Here is a 19,286-nt window from a genome sequence, read left to right as displayed (position 1 = left end):
GGTGCATTTACTGCGATTTTGCAGGGCAGGTCCATGTTCAGTGACAAATGCTAAAAAAAGAAGTTATTGTGAAATTGAGGGGCTCCTGATTAAGCAAGAGACTCTGGAAGAAGCCAAGCAAATGTACAAAATCAAGGTTCAGACAGCAAAATCCAGGCAGCTCTCTTCCCTTAACATCCTCCTTGTAAACAACGTGGAGTTATCGAAAGCCTCTAAAAGAAAATCTAATTAGGGAATACACAGCGAACATTCAAAGCTAAATAAACAGGCCAGAAGACAAAGTAAATGAAAACGTATCCAGAGATTAAAAATCAAGGAACATGAGAAAACCGAGAACATCAACAAGGTCAAATACGTTATAACACCTCCTCATTTTAAACATGTGTGTTGTAGATGCAGGGAAAAGTTAGGACTGACCCTGTTTCAGCAAGACCCTCCATTCACCTAGGACACCTCAAGCAGAGCCACCAAACATCACTGCTACAGGCATCAATAATTTGATTTTTAGATGGAATAACAAGACCAGTCCTTGCATATCACCAGCTSTACCCTCCTGGTCTCCTCAGAATGCCACGGCAAGACCAGCTCCAACTTCTCACCTTGTAAGCCTTCATCTCCCTCCACCTATTAAGCTGTTCTCCCAGCTGGAAAAGATGCTCACCTATTTAAGCATAATTCTTTGAATAATACAGATTTCTGGACTAAGCTCGTGTTGCTGCTGTTCTGATTGTGGATCGATTTGAAGCTCCTCTGCAAATTGGGCTTAAAAATTTTAGAGACTGAATTAATCCCAAACTGGGACTTTCAGGAGAAATGCAATATACGAGCCTGAGATACAGACAAATAACGTATAAAAACCTAACAGCTCCTTTTCCAAAGGGGGCTAGATGTAAAGTCTAGACTTAAACTCTAGAGAGCCCCAAGAGGAACAAATTACTATGCAAGCAGAGGGTATAAGCATTAAATCAATCCKTTTTCTTTCCAGTAAAGTCAGCAGAGATCTCTCAATAAAAGTGTGATAAGATAAGGAATTGCATTTTTCCCATAAACAGTGCAGGCTGGAGACATACAGAAGAGATCAGCAAAAGAAAAGATAAAAACCTCAAGTTAAATAGTTTCAGAAAACTATCAGCTACTCAAGGTTTAACAAAACCAGAAATCACACAGGAGAAATTAAKTGTAGCACCTTAAGCATTGCTAACTATAGCAGTAGGAGGGTTAAATCAAAATATTTAGAGGTGTGAAAATCTTATGAAATCATTCAACTTCTGTCTGCCCAAAGTGTCAAACCCCAGGGTCCTGCCTGCACTTGGGAATCCTTCATGGCATCTCATGGCATCTTTCATATACTATAACATTTAAAACCTCAGTTTGTGTAAAAATGTCAATATTTACAATAATGCAGTCATATTAGAAATACTTATAAACATAACTAGGTAAATCAAGTGCAACTTTGCACACATCCCAAAAAGTCAATGACAAATAAGAATATAAAAGAGAAAAATATTCAGACAGCTCTGAGTTGCACCTCATTCTTGTCTGCAAAGGTTTGATGACATCTCTCCAAACGGGAATGGCATAAAGACAATCGTGCAGCAAAGGGAGAGGCAGCTCTGGGTCAGCAGGTACTGAGAAACAGATTTGGGACTTGTCAGCAAAAATGTAACACTAAAACCTACGAGCATGAATAATAGTGCCCTAAAGAAGGATATAAATACAGAGTAGAATAGAAAGCAAAACGATATTAGAGTGACTCAATGAGCAATCTGGGACACTCTGGAAGCRTAAGGACAAATCTCACATTGCCATAATGGGAACCTGAAGAAGGCCAACATATTACAGACTTAATACAAAGATTCAAAAAATCCCAAGCTCATTGCCCACAGCAGCAAATGAAATGTAAGGAAATATAACATCCAATTCACAGAAATGGCATATAGAATTGGGAACAGGACATAACCTAAAGACAATATTTGGAAATGACTGTATTTTTGAACAAACAGAAAATCCATCTGTAAAAAAAAAAATATATGTATATATATATGCTATAGTTATTTGAATTTCCAAGGCTGTATAATCATTACTGATTTCTCTTTACACTTTGAAAAGGAGGTCTCTCTTCTGTACTATGTATGGAGGAAAAAAACCCAAAAGCTTACATTATTCACTCAGAGAGATGCAAAGAACCGCAGGACTCCCCATCTTGCTATTCTGCCAATCATCACATTYCTAATGCCCTGTATCAAAAAATCCTTTAAAGACAGTCCAGACGAAGCCTCATTCATCCACAAGAACTTAGAAGGATGAAAAAAAAAATAGCAGAACCAGGGTGAAGCTTCCTTAAAATTTACGCAAGCTTCCTCATTTATAAAATACCTTGAAGCTGCTGTCAAAGCAAGGAGTGAGCAGGGACTGAGCTGGAATGGGGTCCTGGGCATGGCTGGTGGGGTGCCCAGGGACCTGYCAATTGTGTCGCAAAAACTATGGRCATTCCAACTGGAAATGAGCGACCAGGCTTGCCCTGGAACAACTGTAACTACAATAATGCTATTTTTAGAAGAGATGTGGAGAACGATGGAGACAGAAACAGATAAAGAAAAAAAAAGAAAAAAAAGTAGAGGAAGATGATGGTTTGAATTAAAATCGGTGACTCTCTCTGAAGCTACCTACAATGAATGCAGGATTAAACAGCTGACAAGCTTAACCACTCCGTGATTCTGTGTGAACTATGGTGGGAAGAGAAGTCATGGTGTCTTTGGAGCAGCAATTTGCTGCTCTCGTACTTCTSGAAATGAATGTGGCAGGCTTAGCCAAAAGAACACAAGATGAAAGTTTAGATTGTTAATTTAAGCGGTGGAGAGATGATTACTGCCAGTGACAGCAAGAAAAAGCACATTAAGATGGGAAAGAGTGGGTCATAATTACAACTGAGCATTAGCCTTAAGTACTTCCTGCTTGGTGTTCCAAACATGCATCCAAAACCCTGTGATCAAGCATGATTTAAATTCTAAGTGCATGAAGATAAGAAAAAAGTGAGCAGTTTGGACAGAACAGTAATCTGCTGAATTCAACTCATACRTTTAAAAGCAATCCTTACATTGCATTTACTTATTTCACCTTTCTCCTCAATTCTTTAAGATCTATATTGAAATAACATCGTAGGTTTAGCTGACCTCGTGGTATCAGCTCCAGCAACACGCAGCTACCATATTCAATGTGGCCAGTAAAACAGACATTTCACACAGGACCACACATGGTCTGCTCAGCACCAGGAGGGCAGGACGTGTCCACCTTCACCTTTCCTATTCCTCTACTTACCTGGTACAAGGCACCCATCCCCTCTCCCTACTGAGGGAACGGTCTCCATCCATCTCCAGAGCAAAATCCTTGTACAACTAAGGTCTTTCCAAAATATTTCACTCGAGGAGAGGACAATTAGTAAGACAGAAGCAGATAATAAGCGATAGTCTCACTATCACAAGATCCCAGCAAAAGAAAACCCAAGGAGATAACGGTATCGGCAAACCAGCTCTCGATAGGAATCTGAAGCTCAACATGCTGATTTTGCTGAATATAATCTCAGTGTTCCAAATGCAAAGAGCTACTGAATGATAAAGAATAACCATTGATTGAATCAGGGAAAAAAAAAAAAAAAAAGAGATAAAATATTGGCAGGAGAAGAAATAGAGGAAAAAAAGTCAAAGAATTCCTCAGTAAATTTCAGCACAGGACAATGTATAAGAATGTATATTTAAACATACAATGCAATTAATAAGTGACAATGGGAAGGCAAAAGGAAAGGCCTCAGAAAAATATTAAAAAAAGGAGACGTCCAGGCAATAACCCTTTCAAAAAGTGACACAACATTAATTAGCACAGCAGGAAAAAATATTGTTCAGATTTGTAAAAATTGCTCTGTCTAGTAAAGAGAAGAAACATAAATCTTCTCTTCACACATACAGGATAAGTTCTGATTCCTAAAATTTAGGGGAGGAGTTCTGGAGTATGAGTTTGCATCCGCCTGTGATTTGAAGGGTATTTCACTGGGAAATAAAGAATTTGTTGAACTTTGGTTTAAAGGAAAAACAACAAAGAAATCAYTAGGAGAGTTTTGCAGAGAGAAAAATAACAGCTCATAGAAATCTCATTTAGAAACCTACTTGACTGARAAAAACACAAAACTGTGAACTTCAAATAAATAAATAAAATACCAAAAGCAAATCCATTAAATTCAGAACCAGAAAAAAAAAGAACATCTATAAGAAAGTAAAGATAGGCTAAAGTCCCATCTCCTCCAAAAATGCACAGTTGCAAGTAGGCTTTACATAACAAAGAAAATAAATGCAAAATCATATACTGAATATACAGTGGATATAATACCAGTGGTAAAGAAAAGCTGTGTAATACTTTCCTCCATAAAGAAAAAAGCAAATTGAGATGTCCCATCTTTGGGAAAGGGCACTGCTTTCTAGACAGTGCTACAAATGCTATATATGAATCCTGTTCCTCCACTTCATGACAAAATCCACATCTTTATCTCCAATTCTTAATAGTTATTTCAGGAAAAACAGACAAAGTCAAGAACAAAAGCAAAAAAAAAAACTAGAAAAAAAATCAATTCTTTCTACTGCAGTTTTAAGATGTATTTACTTAACTGAATCAAGTTACTTGAATTATGGTTTTTATACTGCTGTTTCATATTCTTACCTCACACTCTAGAAAGGACACAGAACATCCTAMGATGTTTTTTTCTTACAGTAATAGTTTCACTAAGTGCAAGAGGAAACAGAGCACTTCCCTGAGTTTTATTAGCTAGAATCCAGAAAATAACTGGGGAAAAAATTCTGATTTTACACAGCTTTAAAAGAAGAGTTGCTACAACAGTGGATGGTCATTCCAAAAGACCCTTTACCTCACAGCATGTGGGCAGAACTTGAGCTCTGGTTGCTGCAGTCTGGCTGTACTGCTTTAGGTATCTATTTCCCTAGTTTTTATAACAACAAAGAACAAGAAGCACACTGATGAGGGGTAATGAACTAACAAACTTCTGATCAATGGGAAATTCTGATCAATGGGAAATTCAACCCGAATTTATGAAGCAAATCATTCCCTCTGTATGTCATCTTAAAAAAAATAATTTAAGGTGGGGTATATGCAACAGTTTGATCCTCCTTATCAAAGCTTTTACATTGCATATATTCATAAATACAATAAACACTTATCATGAAAATGACAGGCTGCAAGACAGAGATTTCTAACTGAACTGCAAAGCAGAGTGCAGAATTGCTTGCAGAAGTGGCAAGCTCAGTTCTGAGAAACACAGTCCTTATATGACAATTTTAAGATATTTTACCAGTGCAGGGGTCAAAAGAAAGAACCTTTTCATCACAATTTTAATCTAAATATAAATCAGTCTTGATTACAAAGACTCTTTGCATCTCTGCATTTTGTTTATTGTACATATACTGAAATTATTTACAAGCATTTTTATCTATCTCCCACCTCCTTTTGTAAACATGGACACAAAGTCCAGGTCATCAGGCAGTTGAAATTYGCACAGCTCTGAAACATGTGCATCTGCTTAAAATTAGCACATATAATTTAAATGGCTCCAGTATTTCTCATTCTGACAAATCTTAACTTAAATGTTTAATATTTTCTCTAGGTTTTATCCTTCCTCCTCCCACCCATGTCCAAAGAAAAGGGAACTTGGTTGCCATCACAGCGCCTTCCCTTCCTCTGTCTGCCCTTGCAAGGTGCCTTTTGTCCAAGTCCAGAAAATCTACATATTCTTTATTCTTACAGAAGGCAGTTAACAGATTGCATAAAGTCAACAGTATTTCCTCAATTTTCCAGCTGAATTCAAACCTGGTCGGGAGCGAACTGTAGCACAGCATACGATTCCTACCAGATGCCTCTTTTAGCAGATATTACTAGATTTGAAGCCATGCATAAACTCTCAGGTCAGAGAGAGGTAAAAGAAACAACTGTAAGAGGCTGAACTAAATAGAGGTATACACTTCTAACAACTTTTCTAACAGGCTCCACGTGAGTCASTAAATGCTACCTTTCCTCTGCAGAAAGTTAAATCTCTACAGGAACACACCAATTTTTGCAACAAGAGCAGCAACTTCTATTTACATGAAAGAAGAGGAAAAGGAAGGCAATGCAGCAAATTCTAGTCATTATAGCAAATTCTGTAAAATCACAGCAATATGTAGAATACTCCCACTTACCGCTCTCACCTGAGGAATCTCAGTACTTCCGTCTATAAAATAAACATACCTATAGAGCTAATTCYACAAAGTCTTCATTTAAATTACTTGTTACAAAAGACAGAATTCAGTATTTTGTCTACAAAAACAACTCCCTTTTCCCGCGCCAGAGCTCCCTGTTGAGCCTTTGCTGCTGCGGGGAACAAGACTCAAATACCTCCCGCTTGGAAGTTTGCAGCAGGTGGGGAGAGGGGGAAAACACATTTTTTATTGTTTTTTCTTCTTTTTTTCTTTGTAGTATGTGTTTTTAACACTTTTTAACAAAGTTGAACAGTTTTCATAAAGACTAGTAGTATTTTTTATGGAAACCTCTATTCTAGTCTATGGGCTATGGCACAAAGCCATATCATGACCAGTTGAGGCAGTGTGTGGGAGTGTTTCCCTCTTCATTCTACCCTTTTTGACACATTCACCTGGAAACCCCCAGAATTTTTTTATCAGAAAATCCCTTACCAAGGCAATAATCGGAAGAGCACTGTCTCATACTGAGATATCTACTTGATTCAGCAGGGGAGGACCTCAGAGTTTTGGCCCTCCTCTCACTCAAGCATCAGTTCTGGGACACCACATGCAAAGGACCTGCATTGTGCATGAGCACAGCTGAAATGCTGCACTCCCTCCCTCTCATGCAGCGGCAAAAAGAAAATACAAATTAAAAATACTAGAAAACTGAAATTGTCTACTGTGGAGCAGCAGACAGGACAATTGGAAGACTTAGATTCCCAGTCAACTCYTGCTACTTAACTCTGTTTTGCCTTTAAAAAAAATATCATCTCACCTTTTGTTAGGATTTGCCCCGTCTCCTTAATCTTTCTTTTACATTCAAGTTCTTGAGAGAATAAACTGCTTATAATTKTATCTGTTAACATCTTAGTAGGATCAAATCCCAAACTGTAACTGTCACCTCAACATATTTCCCACATACTACTCGCTGTAGCAAAAAGTTGTTATTAGTTGGAAGACTTTCCAGAAAGTCTGTACTAGTTTTATGCATTTTCTTGCAAGTAGCTTTCATACCACTCCAGCACTGAAGCTACCTAAGCAAGGGTAAGAGCCACATGAAATAGAGCACACAACAGTGAAAAAGTCCACTAAAAGTCTCCCTTTACTTTGAAAAGTCAAAGCTAGATACACAGAATAATCTAGGTGAAGTGTAACTTCTATTGGCAAAACATTCATACTTATTTCATTGATAATACATAAGAAGGGATTTATTTGCCATATTTGATTTTGGCACATTAAAAGCAAAGTAAATAATTTAGACTTTAATGAGCTTCCCTGAAGGCAGCAACTCTCAAGAGAGTTGCGTAAAAGAATCAGTTTACATCCCACACATGGACCGTAGTAACGAGAGATCTCCCTAAATGCAACACGTCAATACAATTTAGAGTCTCTGGCTTTATATAAACTACTATAAATCTGTTTTTCATAGTTTGGCTAATGTAAAACCCTTGTAGCTGAACCATAATGCCATTCAATTCTTATGCCTGASTAGTCTGAGCCATTGGAAGGAAACAAGCAGCATCTAACATACGGGCAGAGACAGCAAAGAAGATTTCAAGCAATTGAACCAAACCAGGAAAGAATAATAAACTAGTTCTCTGATACTTTGAAAGACATTCTGCATGTAGTACAAATACTAATATAATCTAGGTGGTTTTCAGTGATGAGGATATTAACAAGCAATAATATTTTCTTTGGAGTCTCACCATACATAAGCTGAAGAGGCAATTAATGTGGAAATGCAGGAATCCTGGTTTCTGGAGTCTTAGTGCAGTTGTGCCAAGCAGGAACGTTACTTGGAGAGTCTAGAGAGGCAATAAAGAAGATTCAAGTTAAGAAAGAAAAAATCCTTTGCCCTGAGTAGCAAGTCAGATGTTTGCTAAAGCTGTCACGATGGAAGAGACAGTTAAAAGCATCAGTGACTTTCCCTTGAAGTTTGGGGATTCTCAGATTTAATTTGCCATATGCCAGAATTCAGCGGTGGGGCAGATCTAAAACTTTTAACATGCAAGACTTAACAGATTTTAATGCTTTGATTCATAATTCAGACCGTGCTAATCAAAGTATGAGATAGGTTATTATTACAAGTAATTTCTAATGCACAGAACATTAGCTCACCCTTTGCCTGTAGTGAAGAGGGAGTGCAGGTAATTTTTTGGACAACGATTCAAGGGATATTCCCACTCATCTGGCATGAAAAGCACCTTTCCTTGCCCAAGACACTGCCAGAGTCCAGGCAAACTAGGGGCAAGTGATTAAGAACAGCACAAATAGAGAGCGCAAACTGAAGAACCCAAGACCAGATGTCCTGAGGCTCCAGCTGGTGGAAGAATGTCATTCACCTTATTATAATGAAGTTATTGTTTTTAAAATAGTATTGAGAAAGGGTAGAAATGCAGGGGTTTCCTCAAGACTCAACATCTAAATGGCAGTCCAGATTCCTACCACCAAAAACAAACGAGAGGTGAGAACTGGTGGTTGCATCTAGAAAACGTAGGTGCACCACCAGTGTATTCCAGAGAAGCCAGCCAATTAGCAACATTACCAATTAGCAACATCAGCAGCGTGATCAAACCAGTACTGAGTTCCATCACATCGGAGCCTAAATGCAAGTTTTAAATTAGAAAGCAAAGTATTTCTTGCACAAGTAAATAGGTTGGAACCTGTCAGCTGTATACATGCTCAGGGGCGGCTGAAGAAAGTGTTATCACTCATCAACCGCAGCTCTGAGGACATTAAACTACAGCAGTTATGCACCTAATGGGCACAGATGTTCTAGTAAATCCTACAAGTGCTTTTGCTCTATCATTTATTGCATAAATATCTTTAGGAAACCTGGCCCCAAAATTATTGCAGTATAACTTCTTCCGGGGAATAATTGAATCTTGTATGCATTGATGAAAASTGCAAAGAGAGAAAACGCACAGATGACCAGCAATTACTAACAGRAAAAGRCAGCAAAAATATTCTGAGGAGCCAACAAGTCCTCCTGGTCCAGTGCACAGAGCAGCCACTTCACCCGCTCTCAAGAGCCGTCCAAGGTCAACTTGGGAGTCATTCAAACCCCTTTTTTCTCCTGTCACAATAACTTAGTTTTCTTTTTATTTAAATCTAAGGGATATAAATGCACAAGGGAGGTTCTCTCTCATATCCTTTTATTTATTTTTAATCCATTCTCTCCAAGCAACTTTAGGTATTGTTTCTTGAAATATCCATTATCTTTTAGGTCTAAAAACTGCACACAAATCTTACCACCTTCTGATACATCATTAATGATTGCAGTTCCTCTGATGGAAAAGAGTACAAAAATCAAAAGGCTCTTTCAAATTGATGAAATACAGATAAGCACAAAACACTTAAGAAAAAAAAAAAGAAGGAATTATAAAAGGAGGCAAAGAAAAGTAGTGTCACTAAAAAAAAGGGCAAAAAAGAAGTAGTGTCACTTGGGCTAAAGCTCRTGTTAAGTGTATTTGCTGCTTAGTTTCTGCAATTCCCATTCCGAGCTATTTGGGATGCAAGTGCCCTTTGAGGCCTCCCCACTGCTCCTGATAAAGAAAAGGAAGGCATTTTTCACCTCACCACTTCCAAAGAGACACACAGATCTTGTTCTTGTTCTTTCTATTCCAAGTTTGATCACCTACCTATGACCCTTCTTTTAGTCAAAATTACTCTTGAACTTTAAGGACCAATTCAGATATGCCTATCCTGATTAAACTGCACCAATAATGGACAAATCTATAAAGTTCAGTTTTGCTTCAGTTGCAATGCATGGTGGCTGCACACACATATTCTGCAGCTAATGATATTTAGATATTTCTGACAATCATCTCTTGCTAAAAATTTGATATACTGATTTGAAAGCAGACATAGAGCCATTAAGGGTGAAATGGTGGTATTACATTAAACATTAGGTTTTTCCTTACTGCATACAAAGAACGACATAATATGAAGAGATACATCAAATTGTTCCTGACATCCACTCTATCCCATAAATGGGACCTCAAAATGTTAAAACAATCTAATGTGAAAAACTCAAGTGGTATAAATGCAGATTTCTAATATATGCAAGAAATAATCAGTCTGCACCAATTTAATTCAGTTTTTCAGTAAGACTGTCACTTACAGAAACATCAGAATCACCNAAAAAAAAAAAAAAATCACCAAACACACTGAAGACTCTTCACAAAAGCAGCCAAAACCTGTTTTCATGTATAAGTCAGAACTATTGTGCTAATATCTCATTAAAGAGCAACCCTCAAAGTTGCACTTTCCATTAAATTCTCTGCCTTATTTAAAATACCCAATTATAGATCAAGAGGTAATTCTCATAGTTTTGGAAACAGACATCAGATGTTCACTATCTCATGGGAAAAGGCAGGCACACAATTTCTGCAGACAGCAGAGCAGGAACTGATGCCCACCAGGAGCTCGCTCCATGTGTAGGGAATGTCCTCTGGATCCTTTCCGGTTACGGCCTCAATCAGATGCCTCGGGACCACCTGAGGCTCCAAGAACCGCTGCCCATTACCTGCTGGTAGCTTTGCATGCGACTCCATCCTTGTGCTGTTTCCCTGCTCAACAGTGTCCGCGTGGTCCCCACCTTGTCCCCTCGTCACTAACTAGCTGGCAGTTTCCTCACAWCCCCCTCAAGAAAATAAAGAATTTTTGATCTGATAGGCACCCATAATTTCAGTAGTACTATTTTGTGTTTCATTTTGCAGCCTTGAGGTTAAGCCACACTTTGCACACTCTTAAGCCTTTTTCCAGAATTACAAACTTACCTAAAGCATCCCAAAGAGAAGCTAGATTTTTGCCTTCTCATCTTTTCCATTTCCATTTTATCCACCGATAACTGATAAAAGTCTCCAGAAGACTATCCAGGTGGGAAGGCAGGAGCTGAGAGCCCGTTTTGTGATACTGCACGGGCTCAATGAGGTTGGCAATGAGAAATTCTCCCTCCCAAGTCACAGACGAGCAGCGGAAACACGAGCTCAAAAGCAACTCTTACAAAGCTTACAGAAAAGGACACACTGTGGAGAGTGGTGAAGAGGGAGGAAGGAAAATGGGATTGAGGTCACCCCTGCTTAACCTTTCCCGGGGATGAAAACGCAGGTGAAACRGAAAGCTGTTAAAAAGCCAGATCAAATGAAAAGTGATTCTGCCTAATAAAGTTGCCCAAAGGTCAAAGCTGATAGCAAAAATAAATCAAAAGCAAAAAGGAAKGTTTTTCAAGTGAGATCAGCGCTATCCAAAACCCGCCAAAGGAAACCACAGCAGCACTGCACTGGGTACTTTGCATTCTTACCCCAAACCCGCACAGCTTCGACAGCACCGCTTCCTTCGGACCCATCTTGTGCAACAGTGAACATTAACCTTGGTCTTGCAGAGCACAGGTGAGATCACGACACTTTCCTTAGGAGAGCCCAACACTAGCGAGCACCTCCATTGTGTTCTTCAGCTGTGTTATTTCCAGACAAATTTCATACATAAATACACACACATTTTAATTCATTCCTTTTTTTCCCCCCCTCCTTCTCCAGGCAGCATGCACGAGAGTGCTGCCAAAATTACAAAATTAAGGAGGTTTTGGTATCATGCGAGGACATTCAGAGAGTTCTAAATTTCACTTCCTTATTATGAGTCACCCAGCTTTGCTGGAAGTCTCCACAGGGCCACACTTTAGTGACACTACTAAATACAAGCACAGGAGCAAGGGCTTGCAGGATCAAGGACACAGCATGTGTTAGCCTCTACTGCAGGACATTTGGTATCGCTGCTGGAGAGGACATTCAAGTCTTGAAACAGCTAACAATGATCAACCTGAGGATAAGAATTATGATAGCTTAATATTATTAGAAATAAATATATTGGAATTTTAGAAATACATTTGGTCTCACATTGCCTGGAAAAGTTAAGTTCAACCGGAGCATAATCAAATCCAAATTACGCTAGGCCGGTTTAACAAAAAATAAAAATCAAGTAATTTTGGAATCCATCAACTGTTCTTCTCCAATTCTTCTGTAATGCTATCAAAAGCAATGCCCTTGCATTTCATTGCTATATTTGGGAGTAAGTTGTAGCCCGATTCTTGTTTTTGTTTGTTTTAACTGGATAATGCCAAATTGTTTGGAAAAGACATTCAATAGCAATTCATTAAATGGTTTCGAAATTCATTTCAAAGTGGGTTTTTTAGCTTAATATTACACTGGATTGMAAAGATAGATTAGCTTGAAATTTGTTCTGTAATTAATTCCCTGGAGAGAAATCTATTTGCATGCAAAAAGAATGAGATTTAATTAATGGACAAATATATTTAAATTGATATATCAGCTACTCACAGACAATTGTGGCTTCATTCTGTATTGAAATCCAACACAGAACTGACTAGCTTTCCCATAAAGCAAGAGAAGACTATAGAACAGTTCTTCTCTAAGCAAAGTCAGGAACAATTCTTTATATGGGCTTCACAAACTCACTAGATATGGATACACTGATACTGATATTAGTTATACTGGAGAAAATTATATTTAAGCTAAGAAAAGTTGAGGTCCCTTCCTGTCTGAAGTCCCGAGGTTCCTACAGATGCACACGGTGCTCACCTATCGGCTTAATTCACACCAAGAATCTCAGTATTTGCACCATAGAGGACCTTCCACAACCGGCATGAACAATTTTAYTCAGAGTTTGCAGCATGGGCAGCAAACGGCTCTTAGAAAATGACTTTTTCTTCTATAAATGCAAAAGACTGCTGTAGAGGAGCTTGTTYTGACAGGATCTTTGCTTATGGATGGAAAATACAGTACTTCATTTTCTTGGGATATTAACTGGCACCTTTGGGAAGCCTTACTCTCAATGAAAATAAGGAAAACCGCAAGGTAAAAACCAGGAGATTTCCACGAGCATAAATCTTTTCCACCTTCTAAAAATGCCCTAGCTCAACAGAAGCCACGTTCTAATCCCTTCTTCATCTCACCCCTTTCGTGAGCTGGGGAGCTGCTATCTGGCATCTCCAAATCACGTGCCTTTCGGGATATCTACCAGCTGGAATCACCACCCCGGCTATCAGGAAGATAACACTGCCGCAAAACTCATGGGCAATTTATCAGCAGTTTCTCATAACTCTTTCTAGCCAAAAGAAAAAAAAAAATCCTGCATTTTACAGGAAGTAATAACAGACCATACTCAAGGCTCGCTCTGAAGGAAAATGAATGTATTCAGACTTGACTAAAGCAGAGTTTTAAGCACAATSCTCCAACAATGGTTTTCTTGTTCTTAGGATTTAATACATGTATTCAGGAACGAAATGTGCAGCCCTCACTAAAACACTTTGTGCAGAGCATCACTCACAAGCAGCTGCTGAGCTGCAAAGACTGGGCTGGGGTGGTTTTACTGGGAGGATCCCAGTGCAGCTTCCACCAGGAGCATCCAKGAGCACGTCAGGAGATTCTTGTTCTCTCCTTACCTGGTAAAATTTTCACTGAAGCCAACAAATTGTCTCTTCCTAATAAAGGACTTTCTGTCGTATAGAGAAATTGTAAGCGTATTTCTTAGGCCTAACACACCTGGCTATATTTATATGCATAAACTTACACCACTATTCCAACTTATCCCAAGGAAACAAAACTTCTGAGTTTTGTCCCTTCCCTCCATCTCTCAAGAAAAAATGTATTGGAATCATAAACACATGGAGAATTACACTTATGTAGTAAAAATATAGATTTCTTGTAAAGAAAGAAATATGATGGGGCTCTGCTTCAGCTCTCTAGAAAATCCCAAAGCTCCCATCAGATGAGCCCACAAGGTACCTTTATGGAGAACTGCTACACAAATTGTATCAACCTSATTAATCAGGATTTATAACAGATGTCCTGTTGGACAAGTAAAAACATTGATTAGATTATAATATAATGAAAAGAAGTGACTCTGAAGTCAAATACAAAATTGGGTAGAATACATTCTCACAAAGAGCAATGAAAACTGCTAGCTAGATGGGAAAGGCAAAGCACAGAAATATGCAAAACTTTGCATGGAGTCATCATTCRATCAATTTTTCATGCAAAGGTATTATCTAGAATCTACATGTATGTCCATCTTATGAGCTGTGTTTGTGATCAAGCTGCATTAAGCTATAAATTCATATTTATAGCTTAATGAAGGCAGCAGATACAAGAATTCATGTTTTTAAATTAAGACTCCTGGTGAGCTTATAACAAAGCACTTTAGGACAGCAAAGCTGCAAAGCACTGAAGCTAAAGAAAAAGCAGTTTGAAAAATCACATTTCTACCAGTGTCTTCAAGAGCAATGTGTTCAAGATTGCTGTCCTGCAAATTCAAAGAAGTTTGCATGTCCAGGAGATGTCTTCTCCCATGAAAAACAGAACTCTCCTTTTGCACTGTACCAGTAAGACATGGAAGAGGCTACAGAACATGTCATTAGGCAGTACCTGTTACTCAGCATGAGAAGGGATTTTCAAGGGAGGTAGGAGAGAAAAAAAAAAAACCCTCACACTTTTAAAAGTTTGAATTAATGCTATCTGAGATCTCACTATGCTGATTTCTTCTATTATTTCTCTGAACGTTTCAGCATGAATAGGTCTGCTGCAATAGGGTATGAAACTTCAACAGTATATTTGCACGAACAATTGTTGCCAAAGAATTTTAAAACCAACCGACGAAACCTTTCAAAGAAAACATTCTAGCATTATGGTTAGGTAAATTGCTTAAAATTCGAAAAGAAGAATCCTAAAGAGATTATTCAGTTCTGTGCTTCTAAGAGGACATCCCTGCAGAGAGCAAGCTGCACTAAATGCCAGTACAGACGCTGAAAGAAGAACACAAACSCCATGAATATTTACATCATCCTAGGCACAGCACAGAAAACACTAGGCTAGAAAGACTAACAATAATGGTAGTGGTAAAATATAAATCAAGTCCAGCGTTTAAGCAGTAACCGTGAAAAATAGCTTTGCTACCAGCATAATTCAGTAGCTACATCGATAACACAGGCTGAGGCCATACGTGCGGATCACCTAGCCACAAGTCATGCACCCATGGATGGTTCAGCCCTTAAATGCAATCATGACACGAGCTTAACAAATTCAATCAGATAAAGGTAATGGATGAAAGAAAAATGAAAACAAAAAAGAAAAAAGAAAGTCCAATCACATATATAGGAGCCTTTATAAAGCCCTTCATGAAGTCTCGAAAACTTGTTTTCCAGCAGCACTGTTTGCACATGTCAGTCCTCCAACCTGCTCCAAGGTTGCCCAGGAGCATCAGTGACCAGCAGAGGGGATTGAGGAAGTTTGTACCTTATTTTTGCAACCTAAGGAGTTATAGAAAGATGATGTCACACAAAAATTAGTCTTTAAATGGATRTGAGCCTCCACATTTATGAGATTCCTCTTATTTTTCTAAATCCACTTATTCCTAAAGGCTTTTTCCATCAAAAAGGGAAACACTGTCTCCTGGGTACCATTTTCCTGGTACAAATTATTAATTTGATGAAATTAAGCTTTTGTTGGAAAAAGAAAAAAATATATACATATATATATAAAACACAGATGCTTTCAAGGTTGAGTGCTTTTCCTTTCAGCAATGGACAAGCATTAAGAAAAAAACAAAGTCTCTGAAGATTGCACAGATTCATATTACAGCCTCTTCTGCAACATGTCACAAATTCTGTTCAGAGAATGACACTGGCTTTTATCAGGTATCAGCTTCCAATATGTTTAAAGAGGTAGTGCACAGGAACCAAATTACAACTTACGGAGTTAAATATTTCACAGAGCTTCCATACCCCCCTCTTTTGTCAACAGAAGATAGGCGGCTTTTCAGAGCATATCCATTTAGTCTGTCACTTGAAATGTCTCTCTTTAAAAATTAACACAAATACTTAACTTTCAAAGACGTTAGTATGTCATTACTTGTCACATAAATTGTAGAGTTAGAGACTTGCAGAGGTGTATTTGAAGCCTGCTGCTGAGCAACTTTCAGGGTTCATGAATAAGACATAGGACCTTTCATATTTCATTAGGTATATGCACACTTTCTATAGTTACRAAAGGAAAGTGTGCGGTGTCTATTTCTAAAGTAGGTGCCCCCTTCAAATCATCTTTAAATAAATGGTTTCAAAGCAATAGAGCCCTGGGTCTCCATCCCGAGACGCTGGTTCAGAGACAGCATTTCATACTCGCCATCCACGTGAATTAAGGCTTTTCTGTATTGACAGGGGCCGAAGGAGAGAGGAGGACTATGCGGAGGCAGAAACAAATCATAGCTGCTGGTCTGCTACTGAATCAACCTGTTAGAATCAGGTTAAATTTCTCTACTGAAAATGGGCTCCCTGTATGTCTCTTTTTTATTAGCTTTCCTGCAAAATCAACCATAGACTTAGGCTATGCAGACAAGATAATGTTGCACCGGCCTGACTTTAAGGTAGACAAGTTAGCTTCTTTTGCATCAATATCATCTCTGTCCCTTCACTAAGGGTGTTATTTTCCATCTTAAATTCTCATCCCCACTGAAAAAGGATCACTCCAAATGCACAGCACATGCAACCCCAAGTTTGCAAGCATAGACTGGCATTTATTGGCCCATGCCAGGCTCTCCAGCACTATCCCGCCTCCAGCACCATGTTTATATGCCCTTCATTGCTTCAGGGGCATTTTTTGTTTGACACTTCAGGGACATTTATGAGCTGGCATACAGCCACTCTCCTTGGTTTCAGGTCTAGCTTTTGCTAGAAAGCCCTTTTAGCAGCTGTGCTAGYGCTTCCGTATAGATTGCTTTTGGGTTTCATTTCCACCTTAGAAAGCTGGATTTTCTGTTCCTGTGCAGAAAATATTACCAGAATGCAGGTATCTATAAGATATTATCCAAAAAAATAAGACTCAGAACTTCTCTGCCCAGTATCAGGGAATAGTCAGGGCATTCCAGCAGAAACATCTGAAGAAAAAGACATAAAACTCTTTGTATGGCAACGTTATGGTAATCAATGAAACTGAATTACATTTTGCAAGCTGTGTTATCTACAGTGTGGCAATTTTCCATAATTAAATGAGCTACACATGGCTCGTTTGAGGAGACGGCAGGAGGAAGCTCCTTCAGGGCAGCTCCATTTTCTCCCATGATTGGACATTACAGAGCACACTCAACACCCCAGCCTCCAGCTTCCTTTTGCAGGWKTTTTTTKKTTTTTTTTTTTTTTTTTTTTTTAAAGAAATAGCAACAGTCTGCACACATGATGCAAGTCATGTCTCCCTGCTGCTTCCCTCCATCCTTCTGCTTCCAAGATCCTCCCTGAAACAGCATCAGCACCAGGATTTGAGTCGCCAGCCTTCTTTCCCCCAACGATCACATTCCACTTCTTGCTTTCCTGTTCTTCTTCCAGAAAAAGCTTCATCTCGCATTTTATCCCTTGCTCGTGAACTTTCTAACAAGCATTTGGTAACCTCAGATTAGACAAATCCCAGAGCACAGAGCTAGGCAGCAATTTTTCCTCAAGGGACAACTACCCTGGAAATTGGACAGTTAAACCTAAGTGCAGAATGCACTACAATAATGCAATTATTCACAAGGAAACTGTTTTAAGACACAAAAACATTTTGGTTTGATATTGTTAAATGGCTGTGTGATTTTGAATTTAAATCGTGAATCATCCTTGCACGCTCCTTCTGACTTAAACTTGCTTTCATTCAAGCAGCATTCATGAAGGACAAGTGAGTCATTGGGGATGGTCAGGCTTTCACACAGGAGAAGACATTGGAAATTCCCCRCTGCAGCCAGCTCATATCATCCAAAATCAACAGGAAGAACCTGCTTCAGAGGTTAACATAACACTGAAGAGGTTTTCTTTTTTTTCCCCCAAACATAATTTAGCAGATGATAAATTGTTACCGAACTGTGAAGGTGTAGAAGACAAAGGTCTATTATTGTAATTGACAACAGTTATGAATTAAAACTGATTTATAGTTTTAGTTTGGGCAAATCAAAGTTTGAAATTGAGGGAAAATATCACTAGTTAATTTATGTACGAGGAAATAATCATTTATCCACATGATTTACCTGGGCATCAGTCTAACATGCCTGCCTGAGCCTTGCTGTACCTATTTTTAACCTAAAAAGGTTATTGCTCAGTTCTCTCTCAATTCTCTCCTTCCCGATCAAAAATGTGTAGCTCCTTACATACCACAGCCAAGATACATATTTCATATGCCATCTCTATCCATACCTTTTGGGTTTGGGGGTCTGATAATCRTCAGCATCTCTGCAATGTAGACACAACTTCCTACTCTCCGAAAGCAGCAGTGCAACAATATGGGATGCACAATTACAGCAACACGCTACTTTTCTAGCAAACTTTTTTAYAGTTTCCTTATACTTTAAAGCACAGCACAGATTTCAGAACCTTTTTGTTTGTATTTTTTTTTAAAAACAAAGATCACTTAATTAGATTTTGACATGGACCCAAGAATGAGGTTTCACCATCAGCTAATGCCCACCCATAGCCACACTGTCCATGAGCAGCTCCCTTCTCCTCACCTGGCTGTGACAGGACAGTCCCACTTACCAGTCCAGAGGCAGGTAGGACAAGCAAAGGTTGTCCTCTTCTGTGGGAGCACGGCCTTGCTCATGACCACCTTGTGCTCCTCAAGAAATACCTACCCATTTTCATCTATTTTAAAGAAAATATAWACTCAGTCTTTCCTGAAGTCACAGGCAAAAGTCTTAATCATATTTTTTTCCGATTCAAATTCAACAATATTAGCACAAATAGACCACGCTATCACACTCCCATTTTGTTAAATGAACAGAGCTGTCTCACTAGATCAATACAGCTTTTCAAAGCAAACGGTTCATCTCAAAGGAAATTAAAAGCGGCTAAAGATAAAATCAGAAAACACGAAGTGAGAATTTTAACAAAAGGCACTAGCATGGCTAGAAGGAGATGTAGGAGGGGWGCGACTCCACTGCCTCCACACCTGGCCTGAGAGCCCTCTGCTCGTG

At 38.8% G+C, this 19,286-nt stretch overlaps 1 long non-coding RNA gene across 3 annotated transcripts in view; it reads right to left on the bottom strand.

Moving 5' to 3' along the window:
• The window catches only part of LOC112952478, a 40,536-nt gene that overhangs the window by 3,568 nt on the left and 17,682 nt on the right, over positions 1-19,286 (bottom strand). For all 3 annotated transcript variants that reach the window (XR_003250388.1, XR_003250389.1, XR_003250387.1), the window contains one exon: positions 7,985-8,083. This is a non-coding gene — a long non-coding RNA (uncharacterized LOC112952478). The remainder of the gene's footprint in view (positions 1-7,984; positions 8,084-19,286) is intronic.

Source organism: Nothoprocta perdicaria, unplaced genomic scaffold (assembly GCF_003342845.1).
Source record: "Nothoprocta perdicaria isolate Ctin4 unplaced genomic scaffold, notPer1 scaffold_4, whole genome shotgun sequence".
In the NCBI taxonomy this organism is placed as follows: Eukaryota; Metazoa; Chordata; class Aves; order Tinamiformes; family Tinamidae; genus Nothoprocta; species Nothoprocta perdicaria.
The sequence above is the reverse complement of the archived record's forward strand: the minus strand, read 5'-3'. Positions and strand labels throughout refer to the sequence as shown.